Source organism: Rattus norvegicus, chromosome 4 (assembly GCF_036323735.1).
Source record: "Rattus norvegicus strain BN/NHsdMcwi chromosome 4, GRCr8, whole genome shotgun sequence".
Taxonomy (NCBI): Eukaryota; Metazoa; Chordata; class Mammalia; order Rodentia; family Muridae; genus Rattus; species Rattus norvegicus.
Window position 1 is genome coordinate 154,220,806 of NC_086022.1, and position 10,528 is coordinate 154,231,333.

Below are 10,528 nucleotides of genomic sequence, written 5' to 3' on the forward strand. Positions count from 1 at the left end.
CTCAGCTATTTAACAAGTATACAGGAGGCCTGCTGGGAGGAAAAATCTTGACCAAACAAACAAACAAACAAACAAACCAGAAGTTAGTCACATGACTAGTCATGCTAACAGACCTGACGTTCATTACTTGCTAGAGCTTTTACACTCCAAACAGGCTATTGTCGCAAAGGTTCACTGCCTGGCAAATTAGCCTCTTTGGTAGTACAGGTTCTTTAGTAGTTGAGCCTGTCCCACCCAGTGATCGTATCATTTACTTGTCCCACCTTTCCTAAGCCATGCATGTATTTGTCTCTTCTTTTCCCAGGACTGTGACAACATACGTGACAATAACAACAAGGAAGGAAGGGTTTGCTCTGGCTCAGTGTAAGGAGACAGTCCCTCAGGGTGAAGGAGCCACAGCAGCAAAGCATGAGGCAGCTGGGGGCACTGCATAGTTAGGAGACACACGTGAGAAACAGCCATACTTGGTTCACCTTCTTTTTATTGAGTCCAAGAACCCATCCCATGAAGTGGTGCTACCAACATTAGAGTAAGCCTGCCCACCTCAATTAACCCAATCCAGAACGCTTTCACAGACATCACAATGACTTACGAGTTTTACCTTTCTAAATATATTCTGTAATGTGTTGCTACAGCAACCACCTAATCTTAACTCTACAGGTTTCCTTCATCATAGTGTTCAGTGTTACATTTCTTCTCTTCCCTGCCACTGTCAAAAGTACCCATGACCTCAAACACAATGGATTCTCTAACCAGTCTCCCTCTTCTATTTCCATACCTGAAGCTCCATTTTGTTTTGTCCTTTTCAGACAAGGTCTCATCCTATAGCCTAGGCTGGCCTCAAACTCCTGGTCTCTCTCCTGTACCTACATCTGCATCCTGAGTACCACAATTACCAACATGAGCACCACATCTGGCCAGGCTCTTTTCCTTATTCAACAAAGTGCCTGTTGAAACAAAAACCCTCAGATATGTATCATCTGTAATTCCTTCACTCTAGGAGACTGAGGCAGGAGGTAAGCCTGGGCTATACAGTCTAAGGCCAGCTTGGGTTTCATTACATGATGTTGCCTGGGGGGAAAAATAACCATGTCATTCCTCTGCCAAATCCCTCCAGATTTTATTCCTTGTACCCCCCCCCCGCCCCAATCTTTACCGTAATTTCTACAAACCTCTCCAAGCAAATTTTATCTGTTGGGCCTGGAGAGATGGCTCAGAGATTAAGAGCACTGGCTGCTCTTCTAGAGGACCCAGGTTCAATTATCAGCACTCATACAGCAACTCAAGACCACCCATTAATTCAAGTTCCAGGGGGCAAGTGCACATGTGGTAAACAGGCAGACAGACATAAAAGCAAAACACACATATACAAACAAAATTTTTTTTTCTTTTTTTCGGAGCTGGGGACCGAACCCAGGGCCTTGCGCTTGCTAGACAAGCACTCTACCACTGAGCTAAATCCCCAACCCCACAAAATATTTTTTTAAATATCATCTTTGCCAGGCAACAATGGTGCACGCCTTTAGTCCCAGCATCAGGAAGCAGAAGCAAGTGGATCTGAGGGCATCTGTGAGTTCAAGGCCAACCTGGTCTACAGACCGTGTTCCAGGACAGTCATAGCTACACAGAAAAACCCTGTCTCAAAAACCAGATGGATGGATGGATGGATGGATGGATGGATGGATGGATGGATGGATGGATGATCTGTTCACTATTCTTTTGATCCATAACAATCTTTCTTTCATTCATTCATCCATCCATTCATACACCTGAAGCAGTATCTCACATAACCCAGTCTGACCCAGGTACTATGTACCTTTGATCCTCCTGTCTCTATGTTCTCAGTGCTGGGGTTACAGCCATTTGCCAACAGGATGAGTTCCCACACCAATCTTATCAGCATCTTTATCTAGAAACAGGACTGGGCTTGCAATTAATTAGGCCTCTCTTATCATTTACCTCAAGTAAAATGTCTCCTTTTGGGCAAAAGAACTTTACCCTAAATGCAGCATTCCTCACCCCTTTTAACAACTGCACTAACACTCCATGCTGTTTAATGCCTTTGTGGCTCCTACCACTCTTCTGAGACTACTTATTTAGGTTCTCTGAGTTAAGGTCTCATGCAACCCAGGTTGGCTCACATGTTACTACATATCTGAGAATGTCTCTTTTTGTTGTTGATTTGGTGTTATTTTTAATTTTACTTATTTATATGGTGGGTTAGGCACATACATGCCTCACTGTAGTGGTCAGAAGACAACTGAGCTAGCTGGTTCTCACTTCACCACGCCAATCCCAGAAGCTTACACCCAAGCCATGAGGCTTGGCAACAGGCGCCTCACTCACTGAGCCGTGCGTCTCACTGACCCTCCTGGACTGACTCTGGACTCTGGACTCTGATCCTCCCAGCTCCACCTCCATTGTGCCTGATTTTTCTGAGGTTATTTCCTATCTCCCTATTCCCCCAAACTATCAACTCCTTATGTGTCAAACTACCTTGTTCACCATCCATTAACAGCACAGTGCAAAGTTCCCAGTAGAAATTCCTTGGTGGTACAAATCATATCCTCAAAATTCCTATGTTAAATCCTAACTCTTAGACCACAACCTTATATACTTTTTAAATTTTGAGATTTTATTTTTATCAGTATGGGTGTTTTGCCTGCACGTCTGTCTGTGCAGTATCCAAGAAGGCCAGAAGAGGGCACTGGATCCCCAAGACTAGAGTTACAGGTGGTTGTGAATTACCATGCACATGTTAGTCCCAGTGAGTCCACGGCCCCCTGCTCTCCCTCCCCATAGGTACTGACAATCAAACTCACACCTCTAGAACAGTAGCAAGTACTCTTAACTCCCTGGACCATCTCTCTAGCCTCTGTGGCTATATTTAGACAAAAACAAAAGGCCTTTAAAGTGGAAATGAAAGCTAAATGAAGTAGCAAGAGTAGGACTCTAGGCTGGATGTGGCCTGGGATTCCAGTATTCAGGAGGCAGTTCAAAGTCAGCCTGGGCTACACAGCTAAAATCAGTCTCCAGGGAAAATGGAGTGGCGGTGGGGATGGGGGTGCCTGGCTCTAATTCAATCTGTCTTTGTTAAGAAAAAGACACCAGGGATGCATGCCCAGGATAAAGACCCCCATTAAGACAAGAGACGCATAGCCTGTCCACTGACATTTTAAACCTGGAATTTCTGGACTTGAGAACTCATAAACAAATGTGTTGCTTGAGCCATCCAGTCTGTGGTTATTTCATTGGCAGCCCTAACAACTTACATACCCAGCTTTTAAACTGAATAGCACACTGCTAAGTATTTTCTCTTTTCTTGTTTGTTTTTCGAGCCAGAGTCTCTGTGTAGCCCTGGCTGTCCTAGAACTCAACTCTACAGACCAGCCTGGCCTCACTCAGATCTCCATCTGCCTCTGCCTGGATTAAATGTAGCATACATATACACAAAAGCTTCAGTTTCACACACTTCGTCTACTTGCCCACAGTCCAACCGAGTATTTGTTTTCTATTTTAAACCTAAACCTAAATTTGACCCCATAACCCCTGACAATTCACAATACACAATCTGTTAACACTTGCAGGGTTAACATGTCTATAATCTCAGCACTCTTGTAGTAGAATTTAGGTTTAAAGTCAACCTAGATACATACCAAGTTAAAAGCCAACCAGAAATACACAGCAAGTCCCTGCCTCAGGAGGAAAAACACCTGCAGAGAGCTTGTCTAGGATGTATGAGGCCCTGTACTCATCCAGGAACACACACACCAATAACAACAACCTGCCGAAGGGCTTAAATACAGATCAGGAAGTCTCGATGAGAACTTTCAATGCAGTTTGGGGGTTTGGTGTTTTTCAACTTTATTAATGTTTTTATTTGTAAGAGTCTATGTGGACAACTTGTAGGAGTTGGTTCTCTCCTTCCAACCATGCTACTCTTGGGGCTCAAATTCAGGTCACCAGGTTAGGTAGCAAATGCCTTCATCTGATACTGATATGATATTACAGGGAAAAAGTGGAATCATGGGGTTGGGGATTTAGCTCAGTGGTAGAGTGCTTGCCTAGCAAGCGCAAGGCCCTGGGTTCGGTCCCCAGCTCCGAAAAAAAAAAAAAAAGTGGAATCATTCTAACTGTTTTTGTTGGTGCTGGTAATTGAACCTAGGGCCATAAACACACTAGGCCAAGTTCTCCACTGTCAGGAGCCATCACAGGACAAGCTAATAACTAGCAGGTGATCTTCCTGAGATGACTTTGTCTTGGATTAAAAATCTATGAAAAAGCTCTCGTTGGCAAGGCCCAGGAGAAAAATCATTTTAGGAAAGATTCCTATTAATATGCTTTCCCTGTTATTAAACATACATAACCACCACTAGGTATTAGCCCACCCTTTTGAGCAGATCTCTGCAGAATAATGATGTATTGTCTTGCAGTGATGCTATATAGACAAATAGAAGACTTCTTAATTCTTAATGATGATTCTATAAGAATTCCTAAGATTGTATCAGTATTTATTAAGCTCTTTTTATAGTGGAACTGCTATTAGGTCCTTTCTGATACTCACAACTGCAATGAGAACTCTGTCAGTCTCCCATGTATCACCAGTTAATTGCCTCTTAGATAGTAACCAGACATTCTACTTCTCAGAGCACATTCCAAGGGGTTATAAAACCATTAACCAAAGGTCATAAAAAGGGAACTAATGATTTATTATCGGTGCTAGGACAGAAGATAAAATATTGACTGGGTTTATCCATACAAAACTTCACTAATGACTTAGTTATGTTTTCTAACTCTCCATGAACCTGTGGAGCTGTGACAAGTGATGAATGTTTAGGCAGGTAATTACTCCTAATGGAAGTGGGAGAATCACAAGTTGATGGCCAGGCCTAGGCTACAGAATAAGACTCTGTCAAAACAACAATAAAACACAGTAAGAACAGCAACTGCTAGAGATGTAGCCTAGTAGAAGAATCCTGGGTTCAATTCCCACTACCACCAAAACAAGCAAATAAAACAGGGTATATGACAATTAACATATTATAGAAAAAAACCAAAATTATTTTTAATGTGCTGCTTTAAGTCAACCTGCTGAGCTCCCAAGTGCTATTTCACATCCAGAAGCACAATTCCACGCGACAGAACATCTGCCTCAGAACATCTGGGTAACTTTCCTCAAAAGCTGACCCTCTGCTTTCCTACATTTACGCTTTCAATATGGACCTTGTAGCATTGTTTTAAAAGCTATGACTCACTGAAGAATCTCACCAATGATAAAATTTGCTAGATGCTTTAATGAATTTCTAAAATTGTATATACTCTTATCATGACTGATTTGAAGAATGCAAGTGTAAAACATAAGAACAAAGTGGATAAAAATGCAATTTCATGTATGTCCCATCAAGACGTTAATGTGACTGCAGCTGAGATCTCCGGATGTGATGTCAGAGCTGCCAAAAGTACATGTTTCTCTAAAGTCACTAAGGCATTTGTTGCTGCCCTGACCTCTCCTTTTTCTTTAAATGAGATAGTCTGCAATAGGCCAAGCTGGCCTAAGAGCTCTCAGTGCATGGGCCTTACCCTCCAGAGTGCTCAGATCACAGGTAGGAAACAATACACAGAATTCACTGCTTTGACTTCTTCCTAGGATAAGAGGAAACAGAAATAGGACCCAACCTCCAAAGCTAAGGCTAAAGGAGTAACAGACCTTAGCACAATATGCCATGGGAAGAGAGGTACAAAATACAAAGCTGAAAAGATTAACATATCCTCAAAGCAAAGAAAAAGTTGTTTTAATTTTTCAGCTATGCACATGATTTATGATCCCCAAAGCTTTGTCCAAAACCCACTAAAGCAACTAAAAACATCTACGGAAAGATTCTTTTTTGGGGGTAGGGGGTCAGGGTGTCATTTTGAGAGTGTGTATGTGTTATTTGTGCCATGGTGTATGCAAGGAAATCATAGACCAACTTGTGTAAGTGGGTTTTCTCCTACCATCTCCTTGAACCAAGACCATGAGTACTCACTTGCATGTATTGTATGTGTATACGTGGGTGAGTGCATGCATGCATGTGTGTGGGGTAGGGGTGGTGGCGGTGGTGTGTGTTATATGCCAGAGGACAACCTCAGGTGTCACTCTTTAGAAGCTTTCCATAGTTTTGGAAACAGGATTTATCCCTGTACTTGACAACTATGCTAGCATGACTGACCAGTAAGCCCCAGTGATCCACCTGTCTCAGTCACTATCCCCAGCTACTTCACATGGGTTCTGAAGATCAAACTGGTCCTTAGACTTGCATGGAAAGCACTTTACTGAGCTGAACTGATAGCAACATGCCCCCACCCCATTTTTGGCTTTTGAGAGAGGGTCTCATGAATCCCAGTCTGGCCCTGATCATTTTAAGGAGCCAGAGGGTGACTCTAAATTCCTGATCCCTGGGCTTCCACCTCCCAAGAGCTGGGACTATAGCACCACCCGCAGCCTCAGCCTCCGAGGAGTTTAAAAGGAAGATAAAGATCTGGGGAACCTGTGGGAATTCATAAGCTTTCTAAAGGGCTATGTCTTAGAACATAAAGGCCTCTGCAAACACAAAGTAACAAAAATACCTCTGTTTACTTCATAAACATTTCACCACCTAGTAGTTCCAATAATCAGTCACTGTTTATGACTGTGACCAACCATGTTATAGACGAGGATTCTGTCACCTGGACACAGCCCCACAGCTAAGATTGAAGCATAGAAGGGCCAGGGAAACAATTAAAGAGTCCAAAGGCCAGCTTGGGCTATATGGCCAGACTCTTGTCTCAGGAAAAAAAAAGTGTGAGGTGGGGTGGGGCAGTCCTAACAGTCCTAATCAATGTTACATTTAAAAAAAGATAACAGGGCCAGCCAAGTGAGCTCAGAGCTAGCTCAGCAGGTAAAGGCACTTACTTGATAAGCAAGCCTGATGACTTGAGTCTGATTCCCTGGAACCCACATAAAAATAGAAGAGAATCCACCCCAAAATTGTCTTCAGATCTGCAAATGTGTAACACAGATGCATGCTCCCTAAACAGTTATGCATACACCACACACAACTTACTTTTAAAAAAAAAGCTTTTTAAAGTAAATAGCCCAGTGTCTTCCAGCCAAGTCTGAAAGACTTGCTCAAGACTTAGTCTAGCATAAAACAAGGTTTTAAAAGGTGACAGTGACTGCAGTGCACATATTCCTCCATCTCTCCCTCCCCCCACACCTCCAAGGTGATAATGTACGCTATTATTTTGATACACTTCTAAATCTTCGAATGTTTGCCTTAGACGTTTCAGGCCAGCCCACAGAAGACTACATAAAATCAAAAGATGCAAAAACATGGATAGCTAAGTGTTAAGGCTGAATTCCAAGCTAAAGGCTGAGAAAAACAATGAGACGCAGAGGATATGGAAGCCACCTGAGTGCCAGCATCAAGGGTGAGGGGGTTTCAAGTGGGTTTCCAAGGGCTACTGCTTCAGGAAGGTGCAGCACAAAATCTCCAAGAAGCCAAACATGCCCAAAGACAAAGAGCCAAAGCTGTAATAACTTTCAGAAAATCTACCAGGCAGCATGAAAAAATAAATAAATAAATAAATAAATAAACAAACAAACAAACAAACAAACAAATAAATAAATAAAACAGGGGCTGGGGATTTAGCTCAGTGGTAGAGCGCTTGCCTAGGAAGTGCAAGGCCCTGGGTTCGGTCCCCAGCTCCGAAAAAAAGAACAAAAAAAAAAAAAAAAAAAAGAAAAGAAGAGAAAACCTGGGCTAGTGAGATGGCTCAAAGAGTAAAGGCTCTGACCATGTGAGTTCAGTCCCTAAGACCCAGAGATTGAAAACCAGCAGAATAGGGCTAGAAAGATGGCTCGAAGACCCAAGTTCAGCTCCTAGAACCCACACCTAACCTCAGGGATCTAATGCCCTCTTCTGGACTCCATGGACACCTGCACTCATACATGTACAAACACTCAAAGACAGACAGACAGACAGACACACGCACATCTTTTTTTTTTTTTAATTTTTTTTTTCGGAGCTGGGGACCGAACCCAGGGCCTCTAGCATGCGCTCTACCACTGAGCTAAATCCCCAACCCCGCACGCACATCTTTTAAGTAGCATACAAATCAACATTTAATATAAGTCACTTACATAAAAATTATCACCAAGAGAGGCTACAAGGATAGCCACCAAAATAACCTCTTAAGTGATATAATTCCAAATAATTTTTACTTTCTTTTATATTTCCTGACTCATTTTAATTTTGTACACTAACTATACTTCCCACTCACCACACTTCTGAGACAGGGTCTCAAGATATGCTGGCCTTAAATTCCCAGGCCTGCCTTGGCCTCCCAAGTACTGGGGTTACAGGAATGTACACCCATAGCCAACACCAGACGCCCACCACACACTTTTTTCTTTCTCGTTTGAGAGCTAGATAAGAAAAATGTTTGGGCTTTACTGTCTATGAGTCTCTAAGACAACTGTGAAACAACTCAACTTTGTAGCCAAGAGCAGAGCACGGATAATAAACTGAACTACTGCATGTGTCGATATCCCTGTTAAACTTCATTTACAACAGGCAGCAGGCAGGGCTTGCCCTGTAGACTGTAAAGTTTGTCAACCTCTGAATAAAGGAAATAAAAGTTTTTGTTTTAATTTTAAACAAAACATGACATACTGAGTACACTACATAATACTCATGGGAAAAAATTTCATGTTTTTAAGTTTAGACAATAAACACAAGAATGGAAAAACATACTCTTTAAGCTCTGGAAATCTTACTCTCATCCACAGAAGATAAAATCTACTAAGTAGCCCAAAGCCTGAAACATAAACTGGTGGGTAGCCAGTTACAGACAGACTGGGAAGGTATCTTTCATATTTAATTTAAATTTCTCAAAAAAATTTCATAATTTACCACCAATCTGCTGAAGCCTACAGTGGAAGTCCCTGCTGCTAAAAGAATTTTAGTTTACAGTTCATTCACAACCAGCCTGTGACAAATTTCAAAGAATAAAGAATTCTATTCTACAAGTAGGATGTGTGACAAGATCTTAGAGTGGCCTGTGGTAAGAAGACACTTGAAACTTTAGAACTGACAAACATAATTCCCCCCTTTAAAAATTAAGGCTTTTGAGTTGTGTCGGTGGTGCGCACCTCTAATCCTAGCACTTGGGAGGCAGAGGCTGGTGGATATTGCAGTTCAAAGCCAGCCCAGTCTACATAGTGAGTTCCAAGACAGCCAGGCTACATAGTGAGAGCATGATTGGGGGAGGGCGGGCTTTGAGTGGAGCATTTGTCCATAATACCAGGATTCTGGACTCGTAGGATTTAAAAATTAGATCTAGCCTGTCTCCCCAATGGGGTAGATGGTAGACCAGCACACAGAAGGCTGAAACAGGACTCTTGTTAAGTTTGAGGCAAATAAATGTTTGGGCTACAAACTGAGACCCTCTACCCCAACACCCATAAACAAACAAACAAACAAACAAACAAAAACACATTTAGTTGGGAAGTGTTTTATGAACAAATAATTTTAAATATCATAAAAGATTGCAGTATTTTTAACTTGTTCCTTGGGGAGTAGGGTAGGTATTCTGCTTTAGGAAAATACAGTGAACATATCACACAAGAATTAAAAGCAGTCAAGTTAGATGGCTCAGAGAGTACGCTTGCCATGTAAATTTTTAAGGCCTGGTCATCTGAGTTCAATTCCCGGAACCACATAAAAGTAGACGATGACCAACTCTTATCAAATTGTCATCTAACCTACACTCGTGTGTGTATGTGCCATGAACACATGAATCACACACACACACCATAATAAACTGGATAATTTTAATTTTTTTAAGTTTTTTTAAATGATACATCCGAAGTAAATAAAAATTAAATGCAAATAAAGATCATCCCACTAAAATACTAAAACCATCAATGAAGCACTCACTGTACCTACCAAATCCCACTTGGTCACATAATCTATCAAAAATTCATTGTTCAACGCTCTCGTGAAGTTTTCAAACTCCAGAAGCAAACGTTTAAATAAAGGTCCAAAAAGGAAAAAAAAAAAAAAGCCAAAAGAAGAGACGCATCAGCTGTCTGGTCCAACGTTCCCTTAGACCCCTCAAAACTTATTTTTATAGCCGTTACAGCAATTGCCTAACAAGCTAACCACTGGCAGATAAAAAGCCAAAGGGGCTCAGAACTGGGCCCAAGAACTATCCCGCAGTGACTGCCTGAAGCGCCACCTAAGGAAAGGTGAGGGCAACCTTCCCATCCCAGTGGCTGGAAAAGTCGCGCTGAGCACAACCCATCCCAAGCAAGCCTGCCAGAGAAATCCCTAGAAGTGGCAGAAGACACCAACTAGAGCCGTGCAGGAGGATTCCAGTCTTGGGCCATCACCGGGGTACCGGCCCCGAAATCGAACAGTCGGAGCGAAGGGCTTCGGACTCTCCGCCCCGCGGCGGGGACAGGGCAGCGGGCACCCCCGACCGCAGCTGCACGGAGCGCGGCCCC

The 10,528-nt window shown here is 42.5% G+C and overlaps 1 protein-coding gene across 6 annotated transcripts in view; it reads right to left on the reverse strand.

Moving 5' to 3' along the window:
• Adipor2 (adiponectin receptor 2) overlaps window positions 1-10,528 on the reverse strand; it is a 65,702-nt gene that overhangs the window by 25,366 nt on the left and 29,808 nt on the right. The gene's annotated exons all lie outside the window — the stretch shown is intronic.